At 43.3% G+C, this 21,496-nt stretch overlaps 1 protein-coding gene across 6 annotated transcripts in view; it reads left to right on the forward strand.

Moving 5' to 3' along the window:
* The window catches only part of zmiz1a (zinc finger, MIZ-type containing 1a), a 100,236-nt gene that overhangs the window by 16,694 nt on the left and 62,046 nt on the right, over positions 1-21,496 (forward strand). For all 6 annotated transcript variants that reach the window (XM_010784244.1, XM_010784251.1, XM_010784259.1 and 3 more), the window contains exon 2: positions 11,102-11,219. The gene's annotated coding sequence lies outside the window, so the exon portion shown is untranslated. The remainder of the gene's footprint in view (positions 1-11,101; positions 11,220-21,496) is intronic.

Genomic DNA, 21,496 nt, shown 5'->3' on the forward strand with positions numbered 1-21,496 from the left:
AGGGGGTGGCGGGGGGGGAGAAGTAGGGAGGGAGGGAGAGAAAGTGAAAGAGTGCCACTGCAGATCTCCCGGTGTACCGTGCACTCGCTACTCGGATGCAGCTACATATCAAACAGAACCAAGTTGCTGCTGGCACTGCGCCATGACACAGATCACTGGCACATAGAGCCCTGTCAAAACCACCTTGATGGGTAATTAGGAATACTCTATCATACTTGCTATCACTTAGCTGCTGCAGTCTGATGTGTGTGTAAGATGTTTATGTGGCTGTGGGATTGTAAGAGGAGTTGCTGCAGTGATACAAGTACATTTTACACAGTGTAACCTCAGCTGGGGGGTGGACTTTGAGATAGAGAGGCTGATCCCTTAAAGTCAGTCCAAAGCAGTACACCCCAGCTGACTCCGATGTGTGTGTTTGTGCATCTTAGCGTGCTCATGCAGCAGTGTGTTCAACCTTGTGGTAGTTTTAAAGGGGAACATCAGTGTAAAGGCTCTTTGGGCGTGTGGCTGATGCACATCGCGTCCTTCATGACTTTGACCGGGCAGGCCTTGCAGAGTAGAGCGAGCCAGATAGACAGACAGAGATTTAAACAATTCTGTGTATATACAGCACCCAGAGAAAGAAAGGAAAGATGCTGCTTTGCAAGCTGTTTTCCCCCCTGTGATTTAAACATTTCGAATTTTCCCATTAACCCTCATCACTCACAAGGAGACCTTAGCTAAAAATGCCTACTCTTACACTTGCGCTGTGAACAATTTAGCAATTTGTGCTGTTATTATCCCAATTTGCACATGCGGAAATGAGAGAAAGGGAGAGTACATTGTGTGCCCTCTGATTAAGTGGGATGTTTGAGTATGAGCCCTCCACCTTCAAGAGAGATTTGATACTTGAGGGGTGGAAGTGTTTTTGATGGAAACTCCATTAATGATTGATAACAAGAGGAGAGCGGTTAAAAATCTCCCTGCTCCAGCACCATCAATTATTAAAAGCTCTCTCCTTGCATTTTGGTGGCACATAAAATATCAGTCACCATCTTAAAATCTTGAGTTGATTATATCTGTCAAAGGAAATGGGGCTTTGTATATTTTTCCTGTAAAAGCTCTCCTCATACGGGGCTTGTATGTTGTGCATTTTGAAGCTGCTTCTTGCAACAGATTGCAACAATTACCATCAGCTTGTTTGTTATCTGTTCTCATCAAAGGAAAGTGTTTCAAGACGTCTAAAATTCTCATTGATACTATCCTAGGTTTATGTTTTATTAATCAAATGAAAATGTGTCTAGAATGGAAATGGTTTAGATATAGGTCAGGCAGACGCAGAACAGAAGATTGCAACAAATTGATGTATACATTAGTCCCCAAATAAACTTAAAATACCCTTTTGACGGTTAATCTTCCCCACAGCCTAGGGTGCAGCTAGCTTCATGCGAAGATTGTGTGCCATCGCCACAATATCTCATGTAATAGTTGGAGTGATTCACCCCGTCTTTATGCTGAGAATCTGTCTCACACACACGGCACATGTCGAGTATGATGTTGAGGGACTGAGTGGATGTTTGAAGTGATGCTGGAGATTCGTGTCAGTGTACGAGTGCGTGTCAGTGGAAGTTCTCCGCTGCCGAGTGCTGATTTGAGCCGCAGCGAGACGAGCTGACAGGCCAGCAGGCTTCTTCTCTGTGTCATCGCCAAGGTTCCCATCAGCCCTTGCAGAGGGAATTCTCTCCTGAAGCCCTGCTGCACTTCCACACCGGAGACCTGATTAAGTCTTTTATACGGCTTGTGGAGTCTGGCCTCTCTGCTCAAAGTGCTCCAAAGGCTGCTTCAAGGCACGCGAGAGTAGATGTTTTCATGACGCTTCAATTGGTTGTGGAGCCTTTCTGGGGGTAATGATTATTGGCTCACATAAGTGCAGAAAATGCCAAGAAGCGATTCCATTTGACTATGCTGCTCTTTTTTTGTGTCATCTGAGTGACACCCTCATTTAGTGGTGTCAATATTTGAGTTATTCATTGACTAGGAATTGAGTCCTGCAGCACTGCGTGTGCATTTACTTCATTCCCTTCAGTAAAAACAACCTCAGTCTCTTAAGATGAGCTGGGGAAAAAACGCTCTTTGTGATATGAATGTATATCAAGATGATGGCATTTAAAGATAGAGATGAACGCTGACAGCAAATGAAAATAAACAACAATAAAATGATGGCTGTTTTTATCTGTACCATCATCGACGCGTGGTGTCATAGCGAGGCAACAGCGCGCTGCCCATCTTGTGTCAACAGACGTGTATTTACATAAGCTGTTTCCCATCGGCCACGGCTCCTGTCCTGAAAGCACCTTGAATCTCGATGGTGAGGCGGGTGTGATTAGATTTACAGATGGAGATTAATGCGAACAGAGGTAATAGCACAAAGGCATAAATCAAAAAGAAGAGGCTGCAAGCGCCACGTTTGACCTTTTTGAATGGTGATAATGATTCTTGAGTCAGATGTGCCTGAGTTAAGACAACCAATCAGAAATGCTAAATCTGTGTGTAGAGGGGTTAATAGATCTGCCGGTCAACATTGGAGTGCATTTAGATGAAAGTGACATCCCGCGAGAAGCTGTCAGAACACTACATGCTACAAAGTGAGTAAATGCACTTAGAGTACACACACGTAGCGACAGGATTGATACCTGGTGCTCAGGCTCTTTCTTTAAGTGGGAAGTGAAACCTGTCTGTCTGTTTGTCCGTCTCCCTGTTTGTCCTTGCACCGCGGAGCAGCAGCAGGGTTATTAGAGGAGGCCTATGGCTGCCACTGATAAGGCCTGTATGGGCGCCGCCACTGACAGCGCTGCCTGCCTGCGCGGCAAACACAAGTGGCCTGGCCAGGGGATTACTGCCTGCTGCCATTTCTGCTGATGCCTTTCTTTATGTTATCCTCTCCAGTCAGATGTGCTGCATTTGAATAACTTGGCTGATGTTGTAGAAATGGAACTCCTCTAAATCTCCACCTGCATACAAATGAAGGCGAACGGAGGAAACGCTGTGATTCGCATAACGCACATTTAGACCTTTTTTTGGGTTTATAAGCCTTCCTGCATCCTTCTTTTCTTTCCTCCTGGTAGTGGCCACAACTGGTTATTAACATGCTCTGTCACTTACTGGGAGGAGTGATGCTGATGGGTAAGGAGGCTCACTAATCCACTCTGCCGCTGTCATTAGAGAGAAGCAAACAGACTATTACCACCTCCTCCTCCTCTTTCTGCTCATCATAAGCCTGCCCGAACCCCACACACACACACTTGTACGTGCACACACACACACAGCTATGATGGAGAGTGCCTCTTGTTTCTTTAGCGCTACTGAGTGGAGCCCTGCTTTGGTAATTGATCCTGTTTGGTACATGGGGAGGGGAGAGAGAGTGCAAGAGAGAGAGAAAGAAAGAGAGAGAGGGAGGGAAGGAGGCCCTAAGTGTTGTCAGTTTGCTGCATTAATTTTTCAACCGTGGCCAGTGAGGCTGGAGGGACGGAGGAGGGGCCCACCGCAGAGCTCGCTCAGAGGAACCATGCTGTACCTAATGCTGCTTTGTCTGCCTACATTTACGTTGCTGTTCATTGGTGTACGGTCTAACGCTGCGTGTGACACTGCTGCACGGTAACTTGCTGCCTCCAGTCATTTCAATGATGGGAGACGAGGCAAAGGGGAAGCGGTTTAAATCACGGTATAAGGGTATAAAGCGCTTGCCGCCCACATGAACACGCACATATTCGCAGCAGAGAATTCACTGTGCTGAACTTAGGCCGTAACCGCCTGCCGTTGGCCAAGCTGCTTTTAAAAATATTTGCCTTTTTGGGGAACGCTCTTGCAGGTTGGCTGTGTAAGCAGCTTAAAATAAGTTCCTCTCTGTGAGACTCGATTATGATTCAACTGATCCGTCTACCCAGCCTCCTGCTGGTGACATATTTGTTTTCCTCCATCTCTTCTTGCGCCACTCAAAAATAGCCTTCTGGTGGTTGTGTGACTTTTGCCTCTTTGTATGGGTGTTGGTGCCTTCTCATTCTGTACAGTATGTGCAGCTGATGATGGACAGACCTCACTCGGTACTTTTTGATCCCCGCTCTGGGCTCTGGTTGCTGACTCACTGATGATGTCTCCCAGCCAGAGGACTGAGTAGAAAACAAGCAGAAAGACTTGTTTTGCCTGCTATTTCCTTTGGTAGACAGTGATTAAATAGTGTTCATATAACTTCACAGTTCTCCCCCGTGTTACGTGTCAAAATAGTCCCGTACTATAATTAGTACTCATGTTCTCATAATCCCGGTCACTGGAAGGAAAGTATACTGCCGAGTGATTTCTCTGTCCATCAGAGCCACGTTGGTGAACACTTCCATGAGTCATTTAGAGACGCTCACAGCCACAGAGGACGTCACCGCTGACATTTGTTGAAGATATGAGTCATAATTTCTTGCTTTTATTTAATAATTCCGAAGCAATTTGTCGTTGACACATTTCATTTAGCATCTCTAATGCTTGTTTTTGTGCTGGGAGATGTAAAGTAGCAGCTCACAGCTCCTCGCAGATGTCATGCAAAGCATCTAAAAATGCTTTGTGATGATGCAGTATGTAAAGTGCATCACTGTGTGAGAGAACTGCCTGGAGGCTAAGCGGCAGTTAAGTTATGGTCACTGGAGTTATAGCACCCACAGTACAGGAAGCTACTGAGTCCTAAATAGTCAGGATGGGTCACATGCAGAGGACAGATTTTCCCTCTGGGATTAATAAACTCCAAGATATCTTTACTTGGCAAACACCACACTTTGTCACATTTTTCAAAAGAGGACTTTAAGACAAAGACCACACTGATGTGATTTGACCTCAAATCTCTCAAAAGCTTTTTTTTACACTAGCACATAATAGCTTAGTAGTAGTAAAAGTGTACAATAAAAAGAACAATAAAAACATACATAAAGGAGTGTGCAAAAATATTTAGTATTGGCCTGCAACAGACACATCAAATAATGTGCATAATTAATGTCAATTAAATGTACCTACATTGTAAACATCACAGAGAGCCCTAAAAGCAATTTTGAGACCTTATCATGTTGGCTGTCCATATGGTCTGACCATTCTTTTTCATTTGCTCATCACACTGCAACATAAATTAACATTTTTAAGCTTTCAGAAAGATCAGTTTTCTGTGGCATCGAAACATATATAGATCAGCTTCAATGAAACAGAAATGTTACCCTTTTTCTTTTTTTAGACATTGGATAAAACACAAGACATACTCTCCTTGTGAGTCTAATGATACCCGCATGTAATTATTTTGTACCTAGATCTAAACAAAAAGTCTATTTGCACAGATTTTCTGGCAGCTATTCACTGCAAGCATTTTTTAAAATGTAATCTGATTAGCCTATTGCAGCATTTTAAACCTATTCATTTGTGGTGTGTGGTAAAGTCAGTCGAGGGGTATAAATAAATATCTTAATAATTTAGACGCTTTCTAAAATGTATTATCATTTGAATAGGGAGGAGTGGTGGTTTGAATTTTACGCAACTCACTGAATGCTTTGTTTCACATAATAGGTATCAAATTAATTACTAAAGTAGTATATGTATCACTTTTAAGAGTACTACTTTTAACTGGTATCGGTGCTTTCCCCCAGCCATATAGAAAAGAAAAAACTTTTCCAAATAACATTTTCTACAAAGTAGTGTATTGTAGTTCTGTGTAGTGAGTTGTTTTCCCTCTGAACCAGACCATTTAATCCTCTAACCTGACAGAACACCACACTATGAAAGGCAGGGCTGGGCCAGAGATGAACTGTGTGATTTCCAGCCTTTGTACAGTCACACAGGTGAGAGTCCTTTCTTTGTCCCATCCAACAGGTGTGTTTTCTCCACTCCTCTCCACCACCCGCCAGCTTAGCTAGCCAGGACAGGCCTTCTTCCACTCCAAAACCATGATTGCATTCTTGAGCTATTCCGCCCCCTCCTTCAGAACAAGAGCCCTCCGCATCTCTCTCCCTTTCAAGTAGAGGCTGCTGGCCGCGTTTCCCCTTTGAAGATGTAATCTTGGAAAACACAGAGACATCTCTGGGATTATCTGAAATGTCTTCAGTATGTCAACAGCCTAGCCTTGTTGCTGTTGAGGTTGTTGAACAGCGCTGGCTGTTTAAGGGGTCGGCTGTGATGACAGCAAAGGAAAATGCCTCATCGCAGAGGTAATCACAGGGTCAACTCTGCTGACTCCATTCAGGGCCAACCTCCCACTGTTAAAACTGGATGATAACACACACAATGAAATGATGTATTCCCCATGTGGCAATGCTGTGTTTACAATTGAGAATAATAGCTGGCAGTGGGGCGCTCAATAACTGTTGGGAGACTAAGGTGAGGTTCATTTATGTCATGGCATCTTCTGAAATGTTATGGAAATCTGAACGGTGCAGCATCTTAACCAAGCATACGCAATAAGATGAAAAGCATCATTGAGCCGTCACAAGAGGGAGAGTTACTATGCACCAAATTAGAGGCACGTAAGTGGGCGCTCCTTGAAAAGGATCTTGACTTTGTAATCATATCAGATGTTATCGGGAGGAGATTTTAGGAAGGGTAAGTGCTTGGAAACTAAATCAGAGAGAAGCTGCCTAGGGAACATGTTGTTATCATAATTACCTGCTGAGCGATGACTGCAGAACCGGTGTTGATGTTGACGCCGAGCCACCCTCCTCTCTCTCTCTCTCTTGTGTGGGCTGCTGCCTGCTTCCACATCTCTTTTGTGCTCTGTTCCATGAGTGTTTTCTTTCTTTCTTTCTTTTTTTCCCTCCCCTCTTTTCAGCCAGGAACAAACTGCAGGCGAAAAAACGCAAATATTGTTTTGGTGAGATCTGGTTCTGAGATCCGGGACAGTCTTACGTCAGAGTGTACGTGCGGGCGCTGCTCCCGGGAGCCGAGGCGAAACGTAGACCTCATCTTCTCAGTTTTCAAACAACAACCTGCTCCTGCCGGGGCCCGCCTGCATGTTTTTTTAAATTTTTTATTACAAATGATCTGTTTGAATGAAATGCGGCCCCTGCCTTCTCACAGTTGGCATTTAAACGGGAGGAAATAACAGATGATGATATCGGAGCGGAAGATAGTACAGGAGAGAGAGACCACTCAAGGATGAGAAACACTTGACCTGTTTGTTTTGGGAAAATGCTATTCCTCTGCTAATTTCCTCCTGATAAGTATCTGACAGCTCATAGTAAAGTGTTTTATCTTGGCTAGAGGGAAATGACTTCCCTCACTCACGGTGCCAATCGATTTCAGAGACTCTGCTGCTTTAAATTGCATTCTCTGCCCCTCCTATTTGCATAGAGGTAATCAATTACATATATTAGCTTACCGCTTTTAGCTTAACATAGCCTTTCTCCTCCCTCCTGCCTGCCTCTCCTTACCTCTCCAGATGCTGCTGAAAATTCTAGCCCTTTCTTCTTCCACCTCACGTCATTGACTGCTGTTTGCCGTGTTGGGGGGCATTGATTTTTACTGCTCTGCCTCTCTGGTTTAACAGTTGATGAGTTGTGTTAAGACGCCCAGGGACAGCCCTGCCTGTTTTAAGGAGATGAGGTTGGCTTTTATAGCGCCTCTGCTTCCTCAGCCTTGGATGATAAGGTGTGTGTGTGTGTGTGTCTACGTGCTCGTGTGAGTGAGTGTCTGTATGAATTGAGCATCCGCTTGAGACTAGGATTGCCCTCAGGAAGCTAAAGTAAACGTTGCGGTGTTAAGGGCTTTTAACAGGAAAACTTGGGCTTTGTCATCTCCCGCATTTGAACCACTTTAAAGGCTTTGCGCAGAAAATTGGTTTATCTCAGTCAATGAACAGCCACATCGTCAGATACGATTACCACGATTGAACTGTTAAGAGAGTAATACCAAGCACAATTATGAAAATGGAGTCGAGTGGAGAGTCGACACAGAGTTTATATTCAAAGGTGACAGGAGTTTTTAGTCTCTCAGAAGCACCTATAACCCCCCACTGCCAACACACACACTCAAAAGTCATGGATACAGACACAAACCTCATTTAACACGATTAGTTTCTTTGAGGATTTTACCGCAGCCTCTTATATCCGGGATGAAAGAGTTCACACTTCTGACAGAAAAAAAAGAGTCTGCAAAAGCTAGTACGAAGCACTCGGCTTTTCACTGCAATATTCACCACATTATTAAGGAACACATTGCTTAGTGCTGTGTTGCTCTCAACACCATCTGTAGTGTGCTCCTCAAGTGGTAGCAATTTCCTTGTAGTCTCGTGTCTCTCATGCAGTGAATATTACAAGGGAAACTCGATTGCAGATCTCCGCTCGATGTTCTAGTGCATTTAGTTTCGCATAAACGTTTGCATTCTTCAGTGATTGCTCCCCGGCAGTTTCCGATGTGCAGAAATGCTCTGCCAGCTCAGTTTTTAACTCTCTCTCGCACTCTTTGGCTTTGAAGCCTGATGTAATCTCAGAGTATATGAAAAACGATTTGACTAGATTTTCTCTTAAACTAGTATCCTCTGCTGTGACACACCATGTTGTTGTTTTACTGACATTAAGCCAGCTAAACATCCCTTGTACGGTTGCTCAATGATGAAAACTAATGTAATTGATACAACTAATTAAAAAACAATTTGATTATATAATAATATCATTGATTTTAGCAATTTATGGCCAACTTAACAATGTGATATTATAGTCTTTTTAAATCCATAACCTCAACACACTCACTGCACAGGCGTTTTTAAGAGGGTCTATCGGTGCGTGTTATAGCTGGGTAATATCAACCTAATAGGCTTACCTGTCAGCACAGTACGGGACACAGACCCTGTAAATCACATTTGTCTGCGACACCTGCTCGCCTCCCCGCGTATTTATGGGTTTTTTCTCCACCCTGTCCTCTTCTTTTTGGCCCGAGTCCAAAATCAACCCCCTCTTCCCACAGTATGTTTTTCAGTATGCTCCCTTCTTCTCATGGATTAAATGAACAAGCAGGTGTTAAGATGTATGAGGGGCCCCATTCCCTCCAAACGCCTCTCCTATTCAAACCACCCATGAACAGTTCAAAATATCAATAGTGTGTTTAAGATTTAGACTTGAGAAGACTTTTTTTTCTTCACTTTTTGTAAACTTTCATATTTTAGTTCACGTGTATTTATTTCAGATATCACTTTTGAACACTTTCATTTGATCCTAACTTCATTAAACTCCTGCCATGTGGAAATCTACTCAGTGTGGCATACTATTACCCTGATTTGTGTTTTAAATCATGCACTGTACACATGGTGTGTGCTACACTGAAACAACTAACTATCGTTTCTTTGTTTGTTGTTTCTTCCAGTAATACTGATTATTAAAGCTCTTCTACTTCCCCTTATATTTTTCATTGTATATGGATGTGTCCAACTGGCCAACATGTCTTTAAATCTGACTAGAAAGACCAAGCTATACTGTACCACTTGCAGAATGGCCTTGAGGGCAGCCTGAAGCAGAGGAAGCTTGTTTGCACCAGTGCTAGAGATTATTAGAAGTATTTCTTTCTAGAGGACTTTCTCTCAGAAGAATTTAAGTTAAAAACAAAAAATGTTAGTCTCTGATTCTGTTTTCCATCAGAAGTAAGGTTAATACAAATGATTAAAACCCTTACTTTTCCCTCAACAGGGTTGTGTCTTTTGTGTTAGTGTGATTGTGTCTGTTGCTTTAAGAGAGCGCTGTATAATAGGCTCTTTGTAGCCTTTGTATCATAAGGAATTAAAAACATAGCCACTTCTTAAATGCAAAAAATAAAGGATAAGAGATGCTAAGCCCAGAAGCACTTACAAAAATGCTGACATGTATACATTCAAACATATAGTCATTAGTTTCCTCTATAGTTCTATTATGGATGTTAGCTAAAGGTGTTTTATTTTATTAGCATTATTGACTCTTTGGCTTCTTGGGGTCAGGGCAGCAATGTGTGAGTACTTTTGTTTTATGATCCATTATGAAGATAAAGTGTATTTCTAAATATGACAATACATAAAAGAGTTAAGGTAAGGTAACATAAAGGTTTTTAGCCTAAATAGAGTCTACATCCACGCTTAAAAATATAATAGCATCTCCTACTGTACTGCTGAGCTGCTTTGGCACAGCAGGGGCTTTAAGCTAAACGCTAACATCAGCTTGCTAACATGTGACACAGTGATGGTGATAACGTTCTGATACTGACGTGGTTCACCATCTCAGTTAAGCTTGTTGGCATGCCAATCCAAACAACTATTTTATTTTATTATCGTCAAACACAAAGGAAGCCTAAAGCTGATATTGATTGTAATGCTAGGGTCAGGGTTAAGGTTGTTTTTATTTCTAGGAATGTTGTCGTAAAGTATTTGACAAATTGAATTGTTGATCCGATGATGGACCGAGCACAGCTAAACAAGTCTTGCAAAGGGGTGGGGGGGCGAAGGGGGAGGGATTAGTTTGACATTCAGGGTTGTGTAATATGCAGGCTAATATGGTATTTCATCACCGTTTTCGTAACAACAACTCACACCAATCGAATTGAAGTGCATGGCAGATGTCTACAGACACAGAGTGGCTTTGTGCTGGCAGGCTAATCCCGAAACCTGTGTATGTGTGTCGCGGGCCTATGCTGGATTTGTATCAGCCTGTAAAGGGTGCAGCGGAGCAGTGAGGAGAGACTAAGAGAGGTGTATTAAGGCAGTGAATCCAGCCGCTGTGTGTGTAATGGACTCAGGATGAGAGCTGACCAAGCGCCAGGGCTGCTGATAACCTTTAGGAAGGACATTGTTCCTGTGCAGTGGGGGGTGGGGTCGCGTTGGGGGGGGTTATACAGGACTGCTGCAGTATACAGACACGGCACTGTGATAGGTGGTGCAGTCGTTCATTGGTTCATTGGCTCTCCGGCAGGGTTAGGAGGTAGAGTAAATGGGGCAGTATAGCAAACTCCCTCTTGGCGTCCTGCATACATTTTTCAACACCAGGGTGTATTTCTCTGTGATCCATTTGTCCTCTGTCCAAACCAGGTTCTCCCTGGCACTCCATTAAAAGAAATTTAACAGCCTTTTTTCTTATGTCTTCCCTCCCCTCAGATCACCGCTTAAGGAGGGGTCAGAAGAGGACCGTGCTTGAGGAATACATGAAGGGCGGGGTGGGGGAGGGGGAGGCCACCTCAGCTGCAGTACAACCAAGGTCAAAGTTCACACACAGGTAAAAAGATGATTATTTATTTTAAATCCAAAGCTTGGTGATTTTGCACGCTCCCTGGTTTAGTCTTGGCTTTTTTTTTTCACGATCCGGAGCAGACTTGGCACGCAAAGGCAAAGTGAGGGAGTAATGTGGCTGGATTTGATTGGACCCTCCTGGGCTGGCGGCCGGGGAGGAACTGGGAACTGAGCAGTCTGCAGCTGCTGTTTATGAGGGGCTGTGCAGGATACTGTTTGGCTCCATCTAAAAAACCCAGCCAGTCCCCGTTGAGAAGCCTGTGGCCAGTGTCAGTACTTGGAGAATAGAACAAAACCATGGGGTTATAATTCAAGACATTTCTTTTTCCGATATTCTTTTTTTTTACAATGGGGAGATGTGGGACTGGAGAATAGGGAAAAAATGCATTGCAGCTTTCTTTGATTATTTTGATTAATCTATAAGATGATTTAACAGACAGATCTGTACAAATGAGTTTCTCCTCAAAGAATCATGCAAAGTCATTTTCTAACCCAGTCTCAATCCTACATTAACGACAGGCTGCTTTCTCTCAGGCTTTACTTTTCCTTTTGTAGAGTTAGGTTGCATAAAATAGTAATGTAATTATTTTTTTAACTGAATATAAGCACTTTATTATCCCAATTGTTTAAATTGAAAGCTTTATTCTAGTTCCAATCCAAACGTCTAGTGCACTTGCAATTCAAATTTTTCTCATGGCCCTGAACCAGAAAAGTTTGTCACTTTTTAAAGTAGCTTCAGAGTGGTGAAGAAACTCTGCAGATCCAGTTGTGCAGTTTTGCCTTTCCTCCTGGATTCTTTGCCACCATGGATTAAGAAGGATTGGGGGCTGGTTTGCAGGGGGCGGGTGGGGGCAGATCCAGGAAGCAAATAAATAAATAAAGTGCTGGTTAATCTTCCTTAGTGCGGTGTGTGTGAACACTGAGCAATGGCACCGCCCGGGGAACATCTGCCTCGCACACAAACACATGCGCACGTATGTGACGGACAGACAGACAAAGATACTGTACACACATGCACAACTGGCAGGGTTCAGCCAAAGCGATAAGCACACGGATGTCAGAGCACAGAAAGTGACAGGTTTAACACGCATGCACACGCGCCGTCCATCGGCAATGTGACAAGTAATGCACAGTGAAATAAAGAGAGAACGCTACCAGCCGACAGAACAGAGCTGCAGAATGTGACAGCGCACAACTGTAGACACATGAAAGTATGGGAAGACAAGATTTGCTGCGTTTCTCTGCTGCTGTCTCACTGTATTCAGCTCGCCCGGTATCCATGGACTCTGTTTTATCTGTTCTTTTTTTCTCCTTCTCTCGCTTAACACATACAACAGTTGATCAAACAACTGTGCAATTGAGGCAGAATTTGGCTAGACAGCCAGCCAGGATGAGTAATGCAGAGCTCCTCTGGATTAATCTGTTTGGAAAGCCTATCATCGCTGCAAACATGTTACAGACTGTTGCAGTTTACAGAGGAGTATTTTTCCCTGCAGCTTTAATTGGATGCATTTTTAATGTTAGCACCACATAGTGTGACCACTGTTGACACTGAACACTGTGGCTGTTGTGAGGCAATGGAGTTCAGAGTGAGTAGAGAGGAAGGTGTGTGTGTGTGTGTGTGTGTGTGTGTGTGTGTGTGTGTGTGTGTGTGTGTGTGTGTGTGTGTGTGTGTGTGTGTGTGTGTGTGTGTGTGTGTGTGTGTGTGTGATAGTTGGGTGGATTCCTTCAGTGTTTCGTGTCCACACTGAAGGTGAAATTTATAGTCCTGTGTTAAAGGGTTACGACTTGGTTATAGAGTCTAGCTGTAGAGCTGTAGCTCTAACTACACTTTTGGGTACTAATCAGTAACAAGAGCCCTCCAAATGTCGCTCTGTATAAAAAGGGAATGAAATAATTAAAAAAGCTTTCACTGCAGGGAATATTATTAATTTGCGACCTTGCATTAGGAGACCTGACCATGTTAAAAAATATGTCTAGTGCTGTAGGGGTGCAATCAATTAGTGAAATCCGATGCCAAACTACATTTTAAAAACAACGTAGATTTAAACAGCTGGACATTTTTACACCCAAAAACTGAGAAATATGTTCTCCGGAGTAGATACATTGTCAATTACCAGCCGTGTTAAAATACTGAGGACCACTAAGATTAAGACAACCACACCATGGTGCCTCTAATCAACTCTCTTGCCACTCATATTGAATTTAGCAGTTCAATTCCATATTATTTGCTAATGTAAAAAGCATTACAAATGTGGACGACGTAGTCTGAGTTTGAGGCTCTTTTGGTGTGTTGTCTGCACCTTGTGCCACATGGCATTCCTAGATAGACCCATGGATGTGACTCACTCCAAGGGGATTATCATCCCATTCCCAGTCTTCTTTTTTTAAATTCTTGACTGTTTTCCCCCTCAATTTTGTGGCCTGTGCACCCTCTTCCTTTTTTCATTGTTCACCTTTTCAATCACTTTTCTTCTCCTGATTTGAGTTTCTCTGAGGTAAACTTGTCCATGTGACGGAAAGAGGGCAGTAGACTTTCTGTGACTGTCTTTCTGTGTAACTCAACATACCGTATGTTGGGTGAGACATAAAAGCAAGATAGAATAAGAGACAACATGGGTCTAATCAAGACTCTTATTCTCTTAGAAGTCTCACCTCCGGGTGCTTCAGCTTAGGAGACTGTGATGTAATTCAAAAGACAGGAAGGTGTATTTTTATCCTTGCTACTGATATTCATTTCGGTTATCGTCTTATGTCTTCTTCACATGCACAAGCTGGCCTTTTTTGGATTGTGAGCTGCAAGAGGCATTTCACAAACAAGCAGAGGTATAAAGTGGTGAGTGTGGGAGGATGAGAGAGAACATTGTCTTCTCTTTTCCAGCTCAGGGACAGAGCAGAACAGGTTGTGTGAGGATACTTGCTATCCTTAACAACGTCTAACACAGCCTCAGGGCCACATCTACTTCTCTGATGCAGCTGACTGTTGCGTTGTTAAGAGGAGCGCGAATATTTGCAACACATTCCGCAGCGTCAGATGGCATTCCTGCTACGCTATAATTACCAGCATACAACTTTTACTCCGACATGTTTAGACATAATTAATGCAATCACTTAGATTTATGTCTTTTTTAAAGGTTTTTTTCATAGATTTAGATCACTTTTGTTCCTTTGACACAATAATGACTCTTAAATCTATTTAATAATATACTCACTTTTAATTAGTGTGCAACAAAGTAGATCAGGACACGTCAAGACAAGTTACCCTGACTTAGTTTTCTTGTTTTTTCCCTTTGTGTCATTGTATACAACGTTGGTCTTTTATTTTGCTTTATGGCAACAGTATTTCCTATAATAGAAGGTACAAATATGTAAGAAATTCAAGTTACTGCTTGTATCTAAGTGAGATGTGGCAAGAAACAGGCTGGTGGATCATAGAGGTTGTAAACAAACCACCAGGCTGACCTAACTTTTGAAAGTGAGAACAGACGTGTAAAGGCTAAATCATTACCTGAACTTTCTGGTTCAACTTTGTCTGCAGTGACAGATTATTACTAATATTTCTGTTTCACTGCCCCGCCTGACTTGGTGATTTCATCATGTTCCGACATCTCAGCAATCACTTAGAGCTATCATAACCAATAGAAATGTTGGCCAAGCCTACAATAATAACACCCAAGTTGCAATAAACCTGAATTTCCCTGTAATTATCTCCCAATGTTGATGTAATCTGAAATGACATCAGTAGGCCACCATCTTTTTTGCACCACTCGGTCCATAATGTTATCCATCACTGGGTCTCTCTGTCTGCCGTCGTCAATTACCCAGAGGAAAACAACATTAGAGGCCTGAATGGGACACGGAGCCGTGGCAGGCCTGACATGGCTGTGTTATATGATTACACAACCTGTTGGCTGTCCGCCTGTCAAGTGTCTCCCGGCCCTGATGAATGGCTGTAATATGCCACGCATCACAACACGGCACGCCACACACTCATTAATGGCTTCTCATAATGCCGGCGACGTTCCTCCAATGCCGCGGCAGCATTCACGGAGGGAGGCAGAGAGAGAGAGAGAGAGAGAGAGAGGTGGTAGTTGTAGAGTGATAGTGAGAAATGGCGGTTATGAATACTCCAACCTTGTTTCCGTGTTGCCATTCAAGCCGGTAAACAAAAGAAACATGGTGTCCTCATTTGAATAATTTCACAAATGGTGTGGCAAGACGCCAGCATCGCACTCACACGTAACTCTTGGTGAATGAATGGAGGATGACAGGAATGGGATGAGAACACAAAGCAAAGGGAGATGTAAGAATGATTATCTTTAAAAGTGTGCCACATATGTTTCTCAATTAGATACATACTCGTCCATCTGTGTCTTATTTGCATAGATTATCAGAAATGTGTGCAATGCGGCATGCGTGGCAGTGTGTGGGAACATTACAATAGGGAAGTTTGAAGAAAGTAGATTGAATCGGTAGTCTGTCGGATGCCATCTGAAGCTTAGCTGATTGCTCTTTCTCTCAGTGAATAAGGAGACACGCTGCCAGAGATCCTCCAAACTACTTGACTCTCAGCTATAACAAACAGATTTGATTCACATAGTGACACTGCTCTCTTCAAACTGAACGGGAGAAAATCGTTTTGAAAGAGTTGTTTTCTAAGGAGTCTGTGGGGGAGACACTGTGTAAATGTAGCTTTGTGGCAACAAAGTAAAGTCGTTTTTCACAAACAGGCCACAGAGAGGTTATCTAACACCTACATGACCTTAAGCCACAAAAGTTGGTGGTATTTATGGCTCTTTCAGACTTTTAATGTGTAATGCCTACTGGGAAGCATCAGCCACATTCAAGGAGCCCCATTGTTTCCTTCAAGTTGACACGACTGCTCAATATACCTCAGCTTTGTTTTGTCATATATTTGCGTTGTCTCACATGTTAGGAGATTTTTAATTCCACCTTGCTCAGATGTGTTGTGCACCTGCAGTGTGTGTGTGTGTGCGAGAGGAAGAGACAGTCTGTTTTGTATATTATCTGTGTGTATGTGTTCCTTCTCACAGCTTGAGTTTCTCAGTTTGAAATGCAACACCTGCAGATGTGACTTGTAAACTGCAGCCCCAAGCTCCTCTCCCATTCAGAAGGGACCATTGAAACAAAGCAATTAAAGTAGCTCCCCACACGAAGCAATGATGTGTGCGACTGATTTTACCATAGAATCTTTCAATTGAACGCCAAAAAGATTTGCTGCAGGAATGGGGAGCATCAGCTGATTTGTCATATTCATCGTCTGTTTAAACATAGAGGTCAGAGGTCACTGACAACCTGTTGACACGGGGCAGATTTATGCAACATGCACACACACACACATGAAAAGACACACAGCGAGTTGTAGCACTGGTTTCTCGTTGCTGCTGATCTTTCGGTCCTTCCAGCTCCAGATACCAGAGCCTGAGTTATTCTCCGCTCCGCTCCCTGACCCTCCTAATTGAGAACGGCTGTAGGCTGAGAAAGAGAGGGCTAAAAGACAGACAGAGAGAGGGAGAGCAAATTCTTGTGTGGAAGAAAGAAAGAACAACTAAATGAAAGGGGCAAAGGGCTGAACCTGTGTAGGCCAACGCTGATCAAGTGCAGGATGGCTGTGGGCTCAACAGTTGGCCTTAAATAAAAGCTGAACCTCCTCTCTGGACACACACCAAGCACCTAAATGTAGTTGTAGCTTTTCAATGCAGTATTTGATAGCTGTAAGAAATCAAATATGAGGGAAACGCTGTTCAGAGTTGAGAGCATTGCATAAAGGAAAATCAAACCAGAGGCTCGGGAAGAGGAGTGGTAAGCTCTCTGACAGCTGCATGCATGTTGTAGTGGGTGACGGTCTGTCCGTCTGTCAGAGCAGATATTTCTGTCTGTTTAGTGCTGCCTTACTGGCTGCCAGAGACACTCCTCATGTCATCGCTGGGTGCCTGCTGTCACTGGCTAAAAAGGAGAGAGGGAGCGGTGTGTGTGTGTTTTTAGAGAGAGAGAGTGACAGAGAGAAACTCGAGCAGCTGTCTTGAAAGCTCCTCTACTGTCAGTACATCTCAAATCTGCCTTCCCCTGATATCTCCCTGGTAAGACAGTGTTTCAGTCAGTTGTTTAGGCAGAGCAAAAGTCACCTTTCCACTGTCAACAAAACACAACTTTGGAAAGGATCTTGTGTGGCACAGCTTATCTTTTACTTTCGTGGCGCATAGATACTCATACAGCTGCCGGGATAGTTCAACCTAACTTTCAAACTTTTTTTGAAGGTCTTAACAAGTGTTAGCATTTGAAATCAGCTTTTTATCGGGAAAAGGCCTGCCTGCTGCAAGTACAAACACAAATGATCTGATCATTGAATGTACCTCCTGACACAGATTAATATACTTCGATCCACGGTACCTTACAGTATAACTCATTATCAGTGTATACAGTAATCTCTGGAACTAGTTCAAGATCTATTTAATCTCAAATAAAACTTGTAACATGAGTTCAAGGATTGCTGTGGTAGCGAACATCTGTGACGATCTGCTCAAGGTCCGAATAAGCACACATAAATGGTTTTAAATGACCACTAAAAGATATTTAGTTTACCAGTTGAAGGTTGGTATTTCCTTAACCCTATTGCGATCTGCTGTAAAGACCCTTTCAGTGGAGTTGATGACAAAGTAACAGAATGTAGACGTATAGCATACACAGTGTTAGCTGACTTTATCATTTCTCCAAACTTGCAGCAGCTGTAATGAAAAGATAGTCTAGTCAGTCAGTTTTGTGTAGGAGGTACAATTTACATGACATATTAAATAAAAATAGCAGGCTGTTTTTACATATCCCGGGTCAACTGAATGTGAGTGTGGGTTGCAAAGTGAGACAGAGCTGACATTAACTGTAATCTCCAAGTAGTTCTAAGAAATACCCTGGCTAGTCAGCTCAGTGTATATTAAAGATATCTGATGTTGTATAATACAAGCTGTGAATTTGTAGAACAAAATAACAAATACCAATGACAACTGTTTGCCCTCTTACTGTTCTCTTAATACGAGTAATGCCTTCTATCGTTTAACACACTAAAGGGAAATAATTGACATGAAGCACATGGATGATCTCAGTGCCTGCAGTTTTATTACTGGAACAATAGACCAATCTGCTGAAAACATCATTTATTCCTCACAAACCATGGGTTTCTGTTTCTTACTAATATGCCGTATTTTTGCCCTAAGTGCTGGCCATCGACTGTTTGATTGCAATCATCTGTTGTTGGAGGGCTGTCGTTTGATTACTAACACGTGTTTTTCGCCAACCAAGATGGTGTAGAGTGAGGTAATGGAATACTAAGAAAATGTAAAATCCTTAGTGAGGTACAGGGCTGAACAATGGCTCAGTGGTTATAATGAAGGATAAGGGTTTGGACCCACAATGTGAATTATGCCCGAAACTGTGACGTTTTTTAACTCTCCAGGTTTTTTCTCAATTTTTTCTGCTTTTCATGCGGCTTCGTAGAACTGGGGAATTGACAAAGGTTGGAATTTGTGCAACCTTGAAAGGTATAAGTGGTTATTTAAAATACATGGATAAGTAGCAAGGTGTCACAGTTAAAGTATCACTTCTGATTCAAAGTTTCTCAGATATCTCAACTTCTCTTGACCTTTCTTGAACTGTTTATTGGATCTCTCAACAAGATCCTTGTATGACTTAATGAATCTAGGAAACAGGGTCACCTAATTCCTCAAATGTAATTCCCAGGCTGGAAAATCCCAGATTTGAGCAGTGGTATGGGCTTTCAAAGTGACGTTGCCTATAATTTTGCGGCAGCCTCGACAACATAAGTCCAACTTTAGATTGTGTTAGCTTCCTCTGGCTCCTCCGGTGCCCTGACAGCCCTGTAACCACACACCGGTGTTTATGTTCTTTAGGTTAACACGGTTATCTCCGTACGTAACCTGAGCCTTCAACCTACATGGGCACTTGGCATACGTGTGTGTGGTTGCGTGTGTGTGTGTGTGTGATCTTGCAGCTGCAGGACCCGTCTCTTTTCCCCGCGTCTCTCTCCAGAAAGAGCTGCAGGGACTTGCCAGTATTTTCATTCCCTCTGGAGGCATTTCCGCACACTAACAAAGCCTGGCCTGCGTGATGAAACGGAGAGGAAGCAGCTTTTGTGAAGGGAGCAGGCGATTTCAGTTTGTGTTTGAGTGTGTGTGCACTGCTAACCCTGGATAACAGTTAGTTACATGCACATTTACTTTTGAGCTTGCAATTCAGGTTGCTCCAGGCTGTTGTTTGCAGACGAGCCTACTGTAGCACGAGAACAAGCCTACTCTGTAACCCGTTCAAAAGACAACGTTGACTCTTGTTTGCCTCTAATTAACTGACATAATACCTAGCTTGTTTGATTTGTTAGCGTTTTTTACAGGGCTTGTTAACTACTGGCCTTTCACAGACTTCACTTCCTCTGTAGCAATTTGCCAAAAGGAAATGTGTGCTGTACTCCAGGTCACAACCTCTCCAGGGTGTCTGGTTCATGGAAGGGACTGAAACAATCATAAACAAAACTTTCTTTCCCAAATATTTGTTTCACATCTTAACCAAATTACAATACTGAAGTCTACAGTACATTAATTTGAATATGCCACTTTCATGTCATAATGCTTTTTTTTGCGCTCAGAGTATTCATTTTTCTCTTGCTGCCGGATACAATCTGTTAAGTAGCTGGTTTCCAGAAATAACTCCTAGGTTTTGGCAAGAGCTGAGGTCGAGGCTCACACGCAACATTTTTGCTGTCTCACTTGAGGTCATGAAAGAGCTACCGAAAAATCACAAATGTTTTTCTTTTTCAACTTAAATGGGAGCAGAAGAAACTGCAGGGTCTGAAAACCACAGTGTTGCTAAAGCTGAGATTTTCTTTGGGTTTGTGTACAGAGTCAGCGTCCTGTGGGTTGTTAGCCAGGGCCCTGTGACACACGCTCATGCCCATAAACAGGGATTTGGCTCTCTGGAGAAAATAACCTTGATAATTACTGGGTGCATATGGACCTGCCCATAGCGGGAGGGGGAGGAGGAGGAGGAGGAGACAGGGGTTGACTGAGAAGGAGAAAGAGAGGCAGAGAGCCACATCCGCTGGTGCATTCCTCCGTGCTGTGTCATACTGGTGCCGAGTTTCCCCTCAGTTTGCACGGAGATTTCCACCAGGCGGAGGGTGCAAAGTTCTCCTGACGTATGGCTCGGGGCTGTGGACACTGACATTTTCAAGTTTAACAAGGCAACAAGCCGCACATTCATCGACTCCCCACGGTAACAAAGAAACAAACCCAACATTTTTAAAGAGTAAACATAAGAGGGACTGCCAGACAATGGCCAACAATTGGAGACATATGGAGGTGGAGTGACCTAACTGTTGATGCGCTCATAGATTCAAACTTGACTCACTCCCACTCTTTTCTCTGCCTGCATCACGTGGCTGCTGGAGTCTGGGCTGAATTGGCGTCATTACAGCAGTCAGAGCTGAATGTCTGTGGTTGGCTCGCCGCCCGTCTGCTCGCCTGTCATTCAGCTGGTTAAAGAGGCCTTGTTGAACCGCTGCACTGTGCCCGGCTACTACAGGGCCATTCATGCCTGTAACGGCAGAAACAGCCAAGTGCTGTCATCAGTTAGCTAGCACATACCAATTCACTACTGGAGATGACAAGGGCATTTTGCTTGGTTAACACAATCCCCCCTGAGCAACCTTTTAACCCGTTCTTTTGAAAGTTTGTTTTTCAGAGAATGAGAAGCTCTCGAACAGAGTCTTTAGACAAACACAGCGTTCAAGTCTGGAAATGTTCCGTCTCTGTTACATGAACGCCGCCTACGTCGAGTGTAAAGTGAAATAGACGGATCCGTTCCCCAAGGAATCATACAAACAACAGCTCAAAACAACAAAACAGATCCTTTGTTGCGCCTCCAATGCTAGAAATCTCAAACAGATATACAGTTTGTCACTCCGAGGGAGAGTTTTTCTTCCCTTTGCTTGTCAGTCGCTCTGTGTGCCGTTGGCTAATAGCAGCTCCTCCTGTCACAGATGACCTGTGCCTTATTGAAACATTCTTCGTCCTTTTTTCAGTCCCAGTGTGACACACAGAATGAGGACATGCATGAGAGCCATGACTTCATCCTGCGCTCTCACTCTTCCCCTCCACTTTTCCGCTTCCCCTTTGTCATCCCCTACTCCTCCTCTTTCTCTTCTTCTCCCTTCCCTCTCTTGTACGTTTTACCCCCCCC

The sequence above is a fragment of the Notothenia coriiceps genome, unplaced genomic scaffold, assembly GCF_000735185.1.
Source record: "Notothenia coriiceps isolate Sejong01 unplaced genomic scaffold, NC01 NC01_scaffold00000668, whole genome shotgun sequence".
NCBI classification, from domain to species: Eukaryota; Metazoa; Chordata; class Actinopteri; order Perciformes; family Nototheniidae; genus Notothenia; species Notothenia coriiceps.